Source organism: Gallinula chloropus, assembly GCF_964237585.1.
Source record: "Gallinula chloropus genome assembly, chromosome: 2".
NCBI lineage: Eukaryota > Metazoa > Chordata > Aves > Gruiformes > Rallidae > Gallinula > Gallinula chloropus.
The window spans coordinates 129805578-129823020 of NC_140086.1; the positions used below are offsets into that span (position 1 = coordinate 129805578).

At 41.2% G+C, this 17443-nt stretch overlaps 1 protein-coding gene across 1 annotated transcript in view; it reads left to right on the forward strand.

Annotated features, from left to right (window-relative positions):
* RAPGEF5 (Rap guanine nucleotide exchange factor 5) overlaps window positions 1–17443 on the forward strand; it is a gene marked incomplete at its 5' end in the record, with an annotated part of 154282 nt that overhangs the window by 8497 nt on the left and 128342 nt on the right. The gene's annotated exons all lie outside the window — the stretch shown is intronic.

The following is a 17443-nucleotide window of genomic DNA, read 5'->3' on the forward strand; positions in this document are numbered from 1 at the left end:
TCCAGAAGTCTTGTTGCTTAATTATGGAGTGGGTTTTATATGCGTGTGCTTATTGTGATCTGCTGGTAGCTTTTCTTGTGGCTAGTCCTTCTGAGCATCTGTGTGGCTCATGCCGTGTGTCAACATTGTCACTGGGACTGTGGAACAAGCAGGACCAAGCAAGGGGCTGTTGCTGCTTACAGTGATGCCCCATGCCAAAGTGACGTATGTTAAACCATGCCCGGTGTGATACAATAGATGGTACGAAGTCTGCAGGTCAGTAACGAGGACCTACCAGAGGAAGTACTGCATCTTGGATTTATACCACCTCTCCTCCTTCCACCCTACCCCCCAAAAAAAAATCCCCAACATAAACCACAAAAACATAAACCACCACTGCTAAAAAAATCCAATGGAAATTGTGAGCTTCAAGAATTTATGATGTTGCTTGGGACAGGGAGGGGAAGGGAGAGCAGGTGTTTGGGTTTTGTTTATTTGTTTTTGTTTTTATTTTTTAAGCTGATAAGCATTTAATTGTGGTTTTCTGGCCAAGTTCTGGCCCAGAGAGTTAGACTCAGTGATCCTAAAACACTTAGTAATTTCAAATGTATGTGGTAATCATTTGCTGTCATGGGCTGCTACTGCACACTGTTAAGCAGATGCTTCATTTCATCCCATAGGTGAATGCACTTCAGTGATGCATAAATTGATTTTTAAAATATGGAAGGAAGGGGAGAAAAACAATGGGCACACATGGTTAGCTCTGAAAGTCGCCAAGCTGCTGTTTTCTGGGTAGCTGAAGGAATGAGCTGAAAGAATCCCTTAGATCTGGTCTGGGTCCCAACTCACGTACAATCCCGGGCTTTGTTGTGGTTTGTAATTTCTGCAGCGCCTGAAGCCTCTTGGCAGTGAGAGCAAATCTGGGGGTGTGAGCTGGGAGGCCACTGCCCAGTCTCACTTGCAGGATGGATGGAGGTCTGTGGTGTTTGTTAAGGAAGGCCAAACTCGTGGGAAATGCAGGTCCTGAAGGAACAAGGGCAGACTCCAGTAGTTAGCTGACAAAGAAGAAAGTCAAGGATACAGAGTCTCCCAAGCTTAACTGTGTTTCTTACCCTTAAGAAAGATAAACTATAACATCTTCCCGCAGTAGCACTGAATTGTCTGTAGGGATTCTCACAGTAGTCTTCCCCAGTGTTTTGTTGGAAAAAAATGTTTAGAAAACAAAATATAATGACTACTCTAGCAGGATTACTATAAACTTTTGAAAACTTAACCCGAATTTAACTTATGTTCACAAAAAGGGGGCACAGTCATTTCCAAAAATGGACCTCGGGTACTGGTAAAAGCTTACACCCTATATGTCATCATAGTGCTATATTCTGTCAGCTTGAAGAGTGTTTGCAAATGATTAAAAGACCTGTTCTCTTTATTCCTTAATATACCATGTGTATGAAAAAGATTGATAAAGCTGGTTAGCCCGTTAGAGCATCGTCGTTCATAAACAGTGTCTGTGTAATTGTCTTTGACAGCAGTCGCTGGAACAAAATACATAAAATGCAAAAACAATAATGGTAGTTAAATGAATGCCTCTTTATTTATATTTTTATTATTGTGTTGAAGGATACAAAGAGGAGCATTCAGCAGATAAATAATTTTTTTGGTTTTTTGCTTTATCTCATTAAACAGGCAGTCTCAAAACAAATGAGTTTCAGATTAGTTTTACCAAAGCTATTTATCTAATTATGGCTTTCACTGCACTTGAATGAATGGCTGCAAATCAATAGGTCTCTTAGGTTGCCAGGACATGCATTAAAACTGGTGAGTCTCCAAGCTGAATAGCAGGACTGATGTCTCTTGGGTTTTTCCATTGAGATATCTGTGCTCGGTTCATACAGTGTGTGCATAAACCAAGAACTTATCTGAAGCCCTGCTTAAAAAGTCCCATTTCTATGTTGATCATTTGCAATTCAATGTGGCAACAGATATTTACATTACACTGGAAGGGGTTTCACCAAAAAAACCCAACACCAACTCTGAACAATTATTTCGGAAGCTGGTGTAGGTAAAACCATGTTGTAGTGGGTCAAGATGATGGTTCATCTGGTCCTACATCTATTCAGTTTTAGAGTTGATCTAACAGGTAATTGTTTTGGCCACAAATACCAAGTTTCTTGTGCTTTCAAGAGAGTGTGTGGGCAAATGTATAGTCTGCCTTCCACATTGATATTTTTTTTCTGGACTTGAATAGCCAGAGGTAACTTACGTTCTGATGCTTAGGGTTTGTTCCCGTCAACCACTGTAGCTATAGCTTTTTATGTTTCTCCCATACAAATCCAGCCTTTTGATGAATCTGGCTGGTATTTTGGCTTCAGACTTGTCCTGAAACTCACATTTACAGAGCTTGGGGGGGTGGGGGGTGTGCTTGGTGATGATGACTTTACTGGTGAAAGAAAAATATGGTTTGTTTTGTTCTGATGTTAATGAAAGTGTTTCTTTTTGACTGGTTTTTAATATCCGACTTGTAATTTTAGTGACCCCTCTGTTATTCCTGTGGGGCAGGCAACTTCAAGGTTCTGCACAGATTTTCTGTATTGTTTTTTACAGCTGTTTTTTAAAGCAAGCAATCCTAGTTTCTCTAGATGACTTTCCATGCTGTAATCATTTTTGTTACCTTGTTTTGAACTCTATCTGGTTCTTCAATGTCCCTTTGAACTTGTGATGGCTTGTACTGAATGTAATATTCTAGATGAGGCTGCAACACTGATTTATATAAATCATACAATTTCCTCCCTCTCTCCATCATGTAGGCTTTTCATCCTAGCAGCGTGCCGTCTTTTAAGAGTTCCTGGCGGTACAGATTAGTTCTTCACTGAAATGTCTTCACAGCCATTCAGGTTGCTTTCTTTATGTTGATGTAGTTAATTTAAGACCACATATGGTGTCAGCGTTTTTTTCCATCCAGTGGGTGTTTGATGTGAATAAACATAATTTAACGAGGAGCTTTCCACTCACCTAACTTGACCAGGTTCATCTGAAATTGCTTTTAGACTTCTGATTGTGACTAACCAAAATAATAAAAGCAAAATTTGCTTATCTTGCTACTGACATCCCAGACACGTTTTACTAAACAGCATTCAGTCTAGGATATAACATTGGGGTGACTTTGTATTTTCCTTGCCTAAATGAAAGCAGCCTGTTTAGTCTTGTTCTTGTCCTTCATTGCTTGATCACTTACAATATTTTGTCTCTCCAACAAAGTCTGCTTTAGCTCATTTAGAGGAATTTTGTCTGTTAGGTTGAGTCTATACTATCTCTGGAGATACAACTGTTGAGTATTGCTGTGTAAACAACCTCTGAGCATACAAGAAAATCAGCTGATATCATGTCAGTCTTGACCTTGTAGCAACATACTGTGTCAAAGGCTTTCCTGTTCTAAGAAATGCAAGAGCATTCGAGCTCCTGTTCAATGGGTGGACAATGGTTTGTAAGGCTCTACACAGACTAGTGTAACTTCTTCATCAAATAACTACTAAGCAGGGCTCTGCAAGAGTTAAACTATCTCTGCTGCTCTGCTACTATCAGTATTTTCTTTAAAAACTGCAGTGATGGGGTAGAGAATATGCTTGTTAAGAATTAGCTACCTGTCCAATGCATCAAAGAAGAGGAGGGGAAGAGAGTGTTTTGTTCATGTTTTCCAGTTTTTCTTTTCTTCTTCCACATCTCCCTCCCCATTTTCCCACTTAGGCAACTTCATGTCAAAACTGCTACCGAGAACAAAACTATGTAACAGGTAAATCACCAAAGCACCTTACAGACAGCTCTTCACTGGTTCTGTAAGGCTCTTTATTAAAGACAGAGACACAAATACCCCTGTAGTGGACATTTAAGCACAAATTGTAGCTAACAGAGTAACACTGTTATTAAATAAAATCTATGGTCTTATTAAAACCAACACAAACTTAGAGTCTTTGAGAATCCATCTATTGTGGCTGTAGAAAAGGACCTACTTCAGTTGCTTATTAACAGCAAAACATGTTACAAGTAAATTTATGGCAGGGTGGTGGGAGTGGGTAAGGAAACATTCCCTTCTTCCATTCTGTAAATAAAAATAATTCTAAAGAAGCTAGCCAGAGACAACAATAATTTATTTTTATAAATCTGAGATGAAAACTGTTCCCTGTCATATAGAGCTGATAGTAAATTTTGTGAGCCTTCCAAAACAGGAAACCTGATTGGATTTTCTTTTTTTTAAATTTGACTTAAAGAAGAAAACAGACTGAATCTTCTTCCCTTGTTTCAGCAGCTCTTGGTGTTATCTAACTTTTAGAAGCAAAGCTAAATACTGAGGATCTGTGAGTCATCTTCTTTTCAGCCTGAGCCAACTCCAGTTTCAGTGTGTGTATGTCTGTTTCTTTATACCGTTGACTTTTTCTCTCCTAAGTTAGTCATTGTTATCTCTTGGCACAAGTGAAGAGGTTAAGAACGTCAACAAGCATGAGGCATGCTAGAAACATGCAAACAAACCTCCTGTGTAATATTCCAAACCCCGGAGTGTTCCCGCTCCCATCACGTTGTTGTTCATGAACCCATCTGATCTTTGGATCACATCCTGGTGGAGGGAACAAGAAGGCGAATTCCAAGGCAAGTGTTTACTGACCAGGAATGCTGTCCTGGAGGCCCTCTCTGGTTGACTTCTGATGGTATGTCCAGTGCCCTCAACAGACATTATGGCAACATGTAGACAAATGGCAGCAAATAGATTAGAGGTGAAAAACATTTGCTCATCTTTTTGCAAGCTTTGCTGTTTGAAGAAGTCTCTATGTGTGTATCTACTTACCAAGAAGATGCTGAAACTCTGTTTAGTTTTGCTATTCATTCTTGACACTTGAGAGGTGAGCAAATAGATTACCGCGTGGGTTTAGGCTGGTTTAAGTGAAATCAGTAAATCCCATGTGGTTTGTGGTGGTGGTTCCACTGAGACAGGAGATGATTTGAAGTCATCTCTGAAAAGCTGTCACAGGAAAGGACAGAGAAGCGAGCAAGTTGATTGGAGTGAGAATCAACTGTTTCTTGAAGACGGCGTATCTCAAAGCAAAGGTCTTGTATAGTAAGTGGTGATTTGCCATCAATCTGCTTTAGTGACTGAGTTTAACTGATGGCTCAGGTGTCCCTGGTGCAGAATGAGGGATGGGGGTTTTGAGATTGTCACAGCAAAGGGTTTGGAAGAGTCTGAACAGGTTTTACCTGCTTTGGTAGGGCAACCAGGCTGGCCCAGGCTTCCTTGGGGAATTGATGAGGGCAGACTGACTGTCGCAGCAGACTCTTAGGGTGTCACCAACATTTTGGTCTTTGTTACTGATTATGGAAACACAGGTAGAGTATTTCTGGTAGTGTCTGGCAGATCAGCCACTGCAGTGGGGAGTGCTGCAGTGCATCATATAATCCAAAATAATCTTTTGGATCATTTTGCGTTACCGACTTCCATCAAAATTCTCTAACAAATTAGCATCTTTCATGAGCATATTGCTTGAACTACATTTTATGGACAGCAGTTCCCCATCTCTTCCTCTTTCTCTTTGCTCTTTCCCGCCTCCTGCTTTGCGTAGGTCAGAAAACATTTGCTGACTTAAACTGATATTTATTACTGACTTTTAAATCTGGGTGGGCTGGTAACCAGGATACAGTGGGCAAATGGAAGGAGGATGACAGCATGTTGAATTGATCAGTGTTGCAAGCATTGGTTATGATGCAGAATACTGAAAACGAATTTTTGCCCTAGACCTGAAAAAATATGGTCAGTCTTTACCTCTGGTCATTTTATTTCCATGGGACAGAACACCCCTTCGATAATCTTGGGGTAACAACTCAGTCTGGTGAAGCAGAAGAAGGTGGCTCAGTTCTGTGTTGCTGTATTACATGGACAGGTAAAGGAGGATGCTGGAAGAGTCCAGGACAGTGATGTGTATGGCAGGGTGAGAAGGATGCAGCTCCAAGTAGCACAGGGAATGTGTGACCTGCTGCTTAGTCTGATGGTCAGATGTTCCTCAAGTGTACTTTTTCCTACTGCTGGCTGCCAGGCCTGACTGTCCTCAGATGGTGGAAATGTGACCCCTTAGAAGGGTGTGCGTCCTTTCCTCTGATTGTACTACAGCATCAGCAGCCCATTCTGCTGGCTCTTTGAGGTTGCTTTGTTCAGGATACGCTCAGCTATACGTTGGCTGTGAGTAATGCAGAGGCTATTCTACTTTCCTTCTGTACGCTCCGGTTCACACCACTGATAAGCATGCTTGTGTTCACATTGTGTCCTTCTGCTTCTCTCTTGCATGTTCTAATGAGTATTTTGTTAAAAATAGTTACAGTGCTACCACTGCTGACTTCAGTGAGGGATGAGATACTCTTCTAGGTTGTTATTTCACATTCTGCAGGTGCAGCCTGTGGTTACTGCCTCATGCACGTTTTGAAACAGCCTTGAAAAGGTCATCTGCAACTTCAAGCCAAAAGACTTCTGTTTTAAAACAAAAGGTCATAATGGGGTGAGCAGGAAGGCTGCTTAACAGTTTCACTGGACTGTGCCAACAACAGTTAAACCTTTAGCATGATCTTCTGATACATATTTTCTGGGCTATCCCCATCTCTGGTGTTCATCCGGTCTGTTTCATGGTGAGAAAAGTAACCCCCAAACAGTTCTTTTGGAGGAGTGAGAACTCTTCCTTACAGCACCCGACGTATAGAGCTCTTGTGGAAATCATATAGAATTCAAACTCTTTGTCAAGAGACATTTCTTGCACAGGCCTATGTTTTCAACTTTCTAATGCACAATGCACTTCAGATTCCTACATCCCCATGCTGCTGTAATACTATAGACTTCTTTTTCCCCCTGCACATGTTTTTCATGCTAATTTAGACTTGAGCTTTCTTTTTTTTTTCCCTTTTTGCATATGCTTTTGAATATGGGAATAAGATTGACTAGGATATAGACATCATATGGTAGGACTTCTGTTGGGATGCAAAGCTAGATAATAGTTGCAAATGCAATTAAAGGTTAATTAATTCATATAATTTAATCAGATGTAAAAATAGAAAAAAAGCTTCTAATCCTTCGACTCTGAAATTGTGAGGGAATGCTACCTTTATTGAAAATGAAAAAAATGTACCTTTTTTATTGCTTAAAGGCCTCCTAATGCATATACATAATGAAACAAAGGGACAGGAACTTTATGCTTTAAATACTGGGTCTAGTTTTGCTGAGGGTTTTTTCTGAGGGCTGTGAAATTACCTGGATTAGAGACCTCACACAGAACAAGTCCCCCATCAGTCTCCAATTCAATGGAGATTTATTTATTTGCTTGTTTATTTATTATGTAAGGCTGCCTAAATTATTTTTATATATATATTTTCTCCATCAAAGTTTTAGAGCAACACATTTTAATACTTTCTTTTTCTATGGATTTGAGTGGGCCATCATCACAGAGGGCATTAATCTCACAAGAGTAGCTGGTCAAAAATTTGTGGCTGAGTCTGGTTGAACATCAAGCCTGAGGAGAGGTGCAGGGATCACCAGTGCAGCTTTGACTGATCTCACCTATGCTGTCTTGAAAACACAATGAATGTGGAGAACCCTTTTGAGGGCCAGTTCTATTCATGACACTTTCAAATGTCTCTTACCGGACTGTGGTCCTGCCCTTCAAAACTGTAGATTAAAATGAGAAAACTCCATGGTACCAGCTGGAAAATGTCAAGAGATAAAGAAACCCTCAACCATCACACAGGGGGGTCAAACTTCCACAGCAGTAGGAAGGAGGACAATTGAGTTTTGTGGAGAAAGTATATACAAAAGAGCTATTTTAGTTACAACTAACAAACTAAGTATATCTACAGCAAGTAAATTTGGAATAGTGTAGCATAGACATGACGTGGCATATCCACGTGCTTTAGTAATATCGAATTTCTGCAAACATTTGTTACATGAATAAAGAATGAAAATAAAAATATATTTCAGAAGGCAGGTAATTAAAATCAAGGGCAAAGAATACCAGTAAGGAAATCTGCCTCTTTACAGAAGAAGTCTTGCCTATCTTCAAAGACTGCATTCTTCTTTTCTTGAACCTGTGTTCATGAAGGATGTTCCTATATAAAGATGCCCAAACTGTTTCTGTGACCTTATGGGGGTGCTGACCACATCTTTTACTTTCTTAATAGCTTAATCTGCATAAGATACGTAATTTACATTATTTGTTATGTTCTTATCATACTAAGTAAAACTTGTATCTGTTATGTACTTGGCACTTGAGCTGTTTTTTTCATGTCCAAAAATTTACAAGACTTATCCGTGTCTCACATCTATGATTATTTTCTGATTCTGTAACTCCTCAGTCTAGTGAAAGCTACATTTATTTAGGCTGCTTTTAGTGGTTGGTTGTATATGCTAAACTCCTGCTCATGTTCTAACTTTACTCCATCCCTAATGGCTATTGCACGCTACTTTCCATGTGTCACCCTGTCTGCTAAGTAACCAGGCTTGAATGATAGGTGTGCGGTGATTTCTGGCATGCCAGCAGAGAATTTTGAGCTGCCTTGTTTTTCAAGTCCCTCCTATCTCAGATGTAACAAATCCTCCTTTGGAGATGGAGTGCACTTGAGTTTTCCTTTGTTCCTGCTTCAACAGCAAGACCAAAGGTTTTGGAGCACATAAGGGTTAGGGTGATCCCGTTCTGCAGGCTGAAGGTGCCTGTAGCAGAGCTCCAAGTAGCGCTGAGGGTCGGCCAAGAGCAGGTGAGAAATTCCTAGATCTACTTTGCCAAGGAATTAATGCGTGCTCCAAGGGAGCAATCTTTTTCCTTCCTTGAATACTGAGTGCTTTTTAAGCTCTTGGTGCAGCAAGGCCCTGACTGCTTCACAAAACTAAAATAGTTAAACTTTAATAGGTTTTTTTTCTACAAAAAACGTAAATTACAGCTGTTCTTCTGGAAGTGGTTAAGAACTCCCACTCTCCAGTCCATAGTAGGCTGGCACCGACCTGTGCCAAGAGCTACTGTCAGTGAAATTAATATTGTTCCCAAGAGGTCACATAACAGAGTGCTGCCAGCACAAACAACAGCACTGCAGATCCTCAAACTGTTAAGGCTGTAATGCAAAACCAGAGCTTGTTCAGCTGGGAGGCAGCTCCTGCTCCCTGCAAACCTCACAGGCCAGAACAGCGGAAGGCAACAGTTTTATTCGTGGTGTGGTGCTTTCTAAATGTCCTGTAGGTGTTGGAACTTGGGAGTGGGGCTGCCGTGGCTGTGTGGCAGACAGCTTGGGTGCTTCTGGCCCCAAGCTGATAGCTAATCTGTACCAGTAGTCTTGTGGTTGTGGTCATTCCCATTACATGGGAAGGGAATTTGCCTGCTGAGGGTTCCTACCGCGCCAGGTTGATGAATACAACCGAGGTGTGCTGGACAGTCTTGTGCTTTGACTAGTAGGTCAGTTGGTCTTTGCAAAATCAGAAAATCAATTTCTCAGAAACAAAATGGTAAAGAATTTCAATGTCTTGTGCCTGAAAGGAGTAACTGTGCTCTACTTCTAGGAATCTGTGCAATATGAGCTAGGGAGCCTGCTTTGGCAGGGGGGTTGGACTTGATGATCTCTCGAGGTCCCTTCCAACCCCTGATTCCATGAATAAGGTCTGGGAAATCACCTGGTGACCTAGCATTTGTGCAGGCAGTGGTAAAGTTTGAGCTCTCTGAGAGTAGATACATTGAAGAACATGGACATTAAAAACATACATTTGAGCAGTTGTAAAGCAATTCACAGTCTATTTGTGTGCAGCTCATACAAAAGAAAAAAAACGGTTGCCAGAAGACAGCCATTCTTCAAACAGTGAACTCAGCTGATGCAATTAAATGCAATATATTTTCATAAATGATTATCAAAGCACTGAATTTTAGCGTTATCTTTTTGTATTTGAAACAATAAGCGTACTGTAGTTATTGACATCTAGAAAACTAGTTCTTTATTTGCAAATTGCACCTGAATAAATGAAGATTTCAGTGGATTTTCTTATTCAATAACATACACGTACTTTGTATTGATGTTTTTACCTATTTGTTGTTAGCATCGTTCGCAGCTACTTTGCTGAGTATTTGCTAATATTTGATGTTTGTTCCTGCATTTGTGTTCACTGAAATAGCTGCAGCAATACTGGGTATTTTTTACCTTCTGCTGCTTGTTACCATTCCTGTGGCAGAGGTGAGCATCCTTTCAGCAAGGTCACGGGAATGGTTCATGAGAAGGTTGTGGAAAATTGAGTACCAAACTATGCTGATTTCTTCCTGTCATCAAGGAGGGAGCATTTGAATTTACATATCAATGTGATGGGTGGTTGGTAGTGATAAGTGAGATGAATTACTCGATTAATTGATTGTGTACTTTAAAATTTGTGATAACCCTGATCTCTGATAAGTGTAAGTTGCTGAAGGCTGAGTTCTGGCACCAGTGTTATCTGCAGTAATGGTCACAGCAGAGGTACATCATCAGCTGAGACCTGGCACATTAGGTAACATGACAGAGAGAAGTTTTGATGAAAGGCTAACACGAAAACACGTGATTTTAAGGGCCTTTTTTAAACACAGCATGTGTCTAGAAAAGTGCTTCTGGTTGCTCTGCAGCTCCACAGACCTTCTCTTTCATGCCTGATGCAGTTGGTTGGAGGAGCAGAATTAAGTGTGTCCGGGAGTGATGGAGCAGGAGAAAATTACAGAATAATTTGTGGTCGAAGTGACCTCCTGGAGGCTGGCTGATTCAGCTCCTGGTCTGAGCAGGGCTAACTTCAAAGCCAGAGCCCTTGTGTAGAGTCTTTTCTGGTCAAATTATGAAAGATCCAGGTAGGACATTGCACAGCCTGTGCATTGAGTCTCATGTTTGACATACACATTTCCCTGTGAAATATCTTTTCACTAACGCATGCTTTAGAGTCAGGCTGCCTGCCTTGCAGAATGGCTTTGCCAAGTTGATGTACCATTCTGCTTTTTTTCTTTTAATTGGAAGTATGTCATGAGAAGGTATTTTTCTGGCAACACAAGAAATGTGCCAACAGAAGTACTTTGAAAAGCTTTTAAGTATGCAGACAATCCATATTTTCCTACTCCCATTTCTGTCTTCGCTGTTTTTGTTGATGTCTTCATTTAGATCTATCTGAAAAGAAATGGTAACCTGTTACTGGGAACACATTCCTACAGTTGAAATGTCCAGTGTGCATTCTTTTGAGAGCTCTAAATAACATGCTATTAAATTATAACTTGCATCCTTAGAAATATTGATTATTGCATAAAAATTTAATAATCACTAAAAAAACCCCACCCACTTGCTCTTGTGTGCTACCCTCCAGATCAAAGCCAAACCAGATGTTGATGGCCAGGAACATGATGGTAGATCACAAAGAACAATGACTTTACTTATTAGGTGCCAAGTTTTACAGAGAAATAAATACAGCAATATGGCCAATTTCTTTTTACAGTGACAATCTGTACAGTCCCTATTTTGTACTGGGGAATAAAAAGGGAGGATGCTGCTTTCCTGTGAAACGTTGCTGACAGCTTCCAAGCTCTGGGAAGCTTTTAAGGTGGCATTAGGAAAGGTGTGGCTCAAATGGTAATAAAGTTAGGTTTATGAAGTAGCGTGAGTAGTCAATTAAATGTACTCTCCATATTTTCATGTTTGTATATAGCAATAAAATTCTGATTCTTGTTTTCACATTTAATGGTCTCTCATTGTAAATGTTGTATTAACATATGAGTTGAACGCTTACGTGAACAGGAAGGTGGGAGGTGAAATTCCCCAGTTACTGACACCTTTGAATTTTGTCTTGTCAATTTCTGTGGGCATAGTTAGCTTCCTTTTTATGTTGACAGAGCAAAGACACTGAGGATTTATTAGGCATGTTTTGTGCCATCATTCCTTGGATAGTTTTAATTCAGCATAAACAAGTGCTTCCTCAGAGCACAGCTGTCCCTTCCTGCCTCTCTCTGTGTCCCACTGCTTTCCCCAGGGTCCCTGCCTCCCGCCTTGCTAGTGATCGCGTTTGTATGGCTCCCTGGGGACCTGGCAAAGGGAAACAATCTGGGTTAAAACAAACCCAGTTCAAGGCTGTCGGTCCTTCAGCTCTGCTCAGGACATGGCTTCACAACCACGTGTGGCAGCGCAAAGCAGAAGAGTGGTGGAGATGGGAAGGTGCAGCTGGAGGTGGAGGATGGACATGGCCTGCTTGTCATCAGCCTGGTTTTATGGTATTTTGATCTGGTTGTGGAAATGCATCGTTGGTTGGCAGGAGAGTGGTTGTTGTCTTTTTGAGGACCATAAAGTTTCCAGGGTTGCCCCTCTGCCAATTCACCTCTCCACCCTTTCTCTCAAACAGTAAGCTTCAGTATCAGGGTGCTGCAGCTGTGTTTGAGGCCCAGGGTACATACAGAGGAGGTTCAGGCCTGTGTTGTCAGTTTCCTGAAGCTGGATTTATCCAGGGCTTTTCTCCCATGGCAGGACAGGGAGAGAGAGGACCACTCGTGACCCATTTGGGTTTATCCAGAGAGCTTTTCAGGCTCTCCTGGGAAACCTACACTGCAACCTCTCTTCCTACGTTTTTTTGACCTTTTTATACTACACCAAAGTCAGGGGAAGATCTTTCCTATATAAAAAAAGATAATTTATAAAGAGTTTTATATATTTAATCTTAAATAAATATTAATGGAGAGAGCTGTTCCTTTGGTTGTTCTTCATTATGCCTGCATTCTGACAGCAGGTTTTGGGAGAAGCAGTGGGCGAAGGTTGGTTGTTATTTGGCAGAAAGTCAGGCATATTCTGCGGTGTCGTATGAATGATATCTGCTGAAAGTCAGTTAGCTTCCCAACCAACTCTGCTTGCTGTGCCTTAGCAACCACGAGGAAGAATCTGCTGCCACATGGAAACGGATTGGGATTCATGACAGCACTCTCTATATCCAGCCACCTTCAAACAACGGTAGCATTTCATCTACTAAAGACAGCACCCATATCTTTCTACATTTCTGCTTAAAATCCCCTATAACTTAGACAGCTGCAAGCAGTGTCAAATGTGAAAATTTGAAGGTGGCAAAGTGATAAGCCAAATTGTGTAGTAATTTTCTTTCCCTTCCCCCACTCTTTGCATGGCATGACTAAGCACTGGGAATAATGAGCATTAACTCCTGCAGAAATTGCTGCCTTCTCATGTGGCACATTGGGGGAGACTATGTCACAGAATCACAGAATGCTTTGGATTGGAAGGGACCTCAGTGATTGTCTAGTTCCAACCCCCCTGCCATGGGGAGGGGACACCCTCACTAGATCAGGTTGCCCACAGCTGCAGTGTTGGGCAAGTACAGTCTGTTTTTTTTTCCAGGATTCATGTTCAGATCAGGACTAGAGTGGAAACTCTGATTATTATGGCTGTTTGCTTTTAGTGAGTCCAGAAAATCTTTTTGAAGAGCCCCCCTCCCCACTCCTGCCCCCCTTTATCAGTTGTAACAGTTGCCGTAGTTTCTATTATTATTATGACATTATCACTGTCATGGTTTGTAATGAGAGTAAGAAATCCGTCTAGGAAAAAAAATAATTACTTTTTTGATTTGTGTGTGGAGTGGGAGAGAAGCCTGAGGGAAATTAAATAAATACCCCAGGTGGATTTTTTTAATTTTTCCTGAGCCAGTATATTGATAGAATCGAATGATCAGTAAAGAGAGAAAAGCACAAACATATGATTGCATTTGGGAGTGAATTTGGATTCAGCTTTATTTGTGATCCTTTACACTGTCTCTCATGGTTGGAACGTGAGAAGTTTCCAGCATGAATGCTTGTGAAAGTGTATTTTAAGCTCGGACGCTTACATGCTTGTTGGAAATCTGTCTGAATATATAATTTCCTTTGTGGTCACATTAGCCAATTTAGGATTCAGGTGTTGAGTAGCTGCAGAAAGCCCGCTGTCAGGGAATAGAAACAATCTCATTACCAGGTAGTCTATGCTACACCACGTGCATTTCAAGCTGGGATGGTTTTCTTTCAGGCTATTTTTATTTAGGGAATAAGCCCTGATAGAGCACAACAGTGAATCATTTGCTTAATTTTAAGTATACCGAGTAATGCAATTTGGAATATGCAAGTGAGATACTGAATTCCTTAGGGATATAGTGACAGTGCCCTGAAACCATGAACAATTGTTTTCTTATATTTGTACACAAAGAATATTCCAATACCTGCTCAGCAGTGTGGAGTTGATCGTGGGCATGTTTGCAAATTAAGCCCTGGTAAAACACACAAATACTGATGAGTGTGCTGTAAATGGAAAGCAGATGATGTTTGATTGTGCATTGCAAGCTCCTAATGTGGCATAATGCTCAATTTTTGATAGCGCAACCAGTTAAAAAACATTTATTTGAAAAACTTGGAGTGGAGGCTTAAACAATTTGCTGAGAGCAATGAGCTGTGATTCTGCCCCTTCTTTTTTCTTTTAGTTTTAGTAGAAATTCTACTGTAAAGGATTTAGATAAAGGGATAATCTTGATTAATAAAAAAATTGTACTTCACTATTTTTACCAAGGCTTTTTTCCCCTTGCTAACTGCACAGAAACATCAGAAGCTCATGGAAGAATGGCAAAACATTTGCATCCCGTATTTGAAATTATTATTTTCCCACAATTTCTATGTGCTCTTTGTAGTGTTAGAGCATCACTTCTAGTGTAGACAGGTTGCTGGCTGCTACCACTGTACTGCGTCCCAGCTGAGGATTGCACTTGAACTGGAGCTCCGAGCACTGTTGCTTTGTTGCTTTCCGAGCTGATGGTGATTAAATTGCTAGCAGATGTATGGAGCACTGCTGATGCTACTGCGACTGCAGTGCTGGCAATGGCAGAAGTGCGAGCAGTTGTTGGAACAGCTTGGGCAAGAGGCAAAGCACAAGCAACTTGTAGGCAAGTCATCCTCTGAAGTTGACATAAGGCCAAAGCAAAATCCCAGATCTAAGAATAATAAGGAGAAAGATCAACTGTATCTCCAAAATGTATGTCTGGAAACATGGTATCTTTAGCTCTTGATTAGAACTTTAACTGTGTTCTAGTAAATGCATAGGGAGTTGCTATAGTGAAGTCAGTTCGATACTCTGAACTAACTTGGCATCTCATGACAAGGTGTAAGACTTGATCTTTCCAATGGCTGAAAACTAGTAGAGACTTCTTGGAAGTAATTCATAGCTCCAGTCATCATCTGACAGTCAGGCACCTGTCAAAGTGGGCACTATGAGTTCAGTTTTCCTTAAGTGGGACTTACACGTGGGTCTTCTGTTGTCTGGAGAAAAGGGGATATTGCCATCATGACTGTTTTCTCTGTGCTTTTATAAACCTGCTCCTTGTCTTCCTATGTGCATGCTGGTGTGTGTGTGTGTGTGTGTGTGTGTGTGTAGCTTAGTAAGTGCAGCCAAATGGAATGATTTAGTTTGAATTGAACGTCAAAATTCTACCACTTCATGCTTTTATCATTTTGTATGATGTAATTTTCACTTCGTATGATGTAGTGTCCACTGTGATGTGCTGCCTAAGCAAGACTGATTGTTTTGGTGGGTGCAGCACTAATCCCTGGAACATGGGATATTTGGATTTAGTCCCTCCTTTGAAAAAGTGTAATGTAAGGGTGATGGCTTCACCTGAAGGTAAGCTAGAGGGAGCTACTGCGGCACAAGACGCACCCAGGAGCTACTGCGGCACAAGGCACCCAGGGGCTGTCCTGATCCTGTTTCATGGGGTCCCCGCTGTCACTGAGTTGATTGGACTCCCTGTTGCCTGACAGGGAATATCTGCTTCAGCCTCCCTCTGTCCTTCTTACCCTCTTCCTTCTTCCCATCTGTTTTATCATGTTGGCTCTGGAGCTCTCTGAACCCTTTGAGAGCCAGGTTAATTTACTGAGATGCCATAATTTTATTTCCAGTCATTTTTGCTGAGTTTGGTCTTATGCTGTCATATAACTGCACCCTGCAGTAGCTGTATTTTTCCCTGGCTGAAGCTCAGCCATCCTATGAGTGCTGGGAAGTGGGACAGTGCCATGCTAGGGGTTGCAGTTCCCACTGGCATCACTGGAATTGGTTTGCTGACCATTAGTGTCAGCCTGGGAATGGAGCAGGGAGGGGGGGAAATTGATGCGTAAGCTTCGACAAACGGTGCTGCTGGAGTGAGTGGGGCTTGTTGAATGAAAGCCTTGGACAGAAACCAAGCGGAGCGTTGATATGTAGGGCTGCAGCGGAGCCAAGGTGTTAATGACGTGACGGCTAGGAAGAGTAAGTGGGATCTGAGGCAATGTGGCACTCGTATGGCATGTTTGTGGAGTTCGGGTGAGGGGAACGACGCTTTCATGTTACAGTATTTCCATATGGAGCTGCTGTTACGCACAGACCTGTGCTAACATTTGTGGTGAGCGTGGAAGGCTAAACTGCCTTAGATGTGTCTGTGGTGCCTTGTCACTTCCCTTTCTAAAAATACAGTAACAAGAATATGGGGGGGAAGAGGGGGAGCAGGTGGCATTACTGAAATATGGATGCTACAGGGTGCAAAGGAGGATTTTTTTTTTTTTAAATATGATTACAACATACCAAGCGCGAATTGGATCCTCCTCAAAGTGAGGAATTCGTTATGTTGCCTACAAGATGAAATTTTTGTGAGGGAGCCCCACAGAATTCTCTGATGCTGCCAGTGCACCTGCACAATGTCTTCATTTCCCCTTCCAGGCTTCTTTTAAGCAACGTTTATTTGTCTCCTGTATGGTGTGCAGTAAGATAGGAGTTGCCAATAAACATTAGAGTAGATTATATATTGTCTTTTAACACTGTCAAGATATGGAAGTATCATGGTGAGTAAAGGTGGGGTGATCTTGTTCTCAGAGATGTTTATCCTGTTTGCCTTCCAGAGGTCTGGTTCACTGTTAATTTTATAACTTTAAATCCCCAGTCCTTGTTGATCAGCGGTAAGGTTCTCGCATTTGCATTTCTCTGCTGTGAGAAGTTATGTGGCGTTTTCCTTTCTATCTCCTCAAATAGGAATCCTCTCTAATTTCATTGAGCAATCAGCTATTCTCATGTTACATAAACCAGAGCACAGAAAGTCTGTCTTTTCTCTATGCCATTTCATTATTTTGTGTAATTGCATTACGTCTCCTGTAATCTCTCCTTTGTAAGGTAAATAGTCACAGTCTTTCCTGTCTCTTCTCATATGAAAATGTATCCAAATCCTTTATTATTGCTAATACTATTATTGTCTGACTCCCCTCTAATATTGTAACATTCATTTTTTGAGATGCTGTTATCAGTGCAGCATGGGGCATGGCAGAGATAATGCTGATCTGCTTCGAAGCAATGTCTCGCCCGTTGGTCACCATTTTATTCCTCATTTATCCTATCAAAACTACAATTAAGAAATTCATTTAGAAAAGTGGTCCTC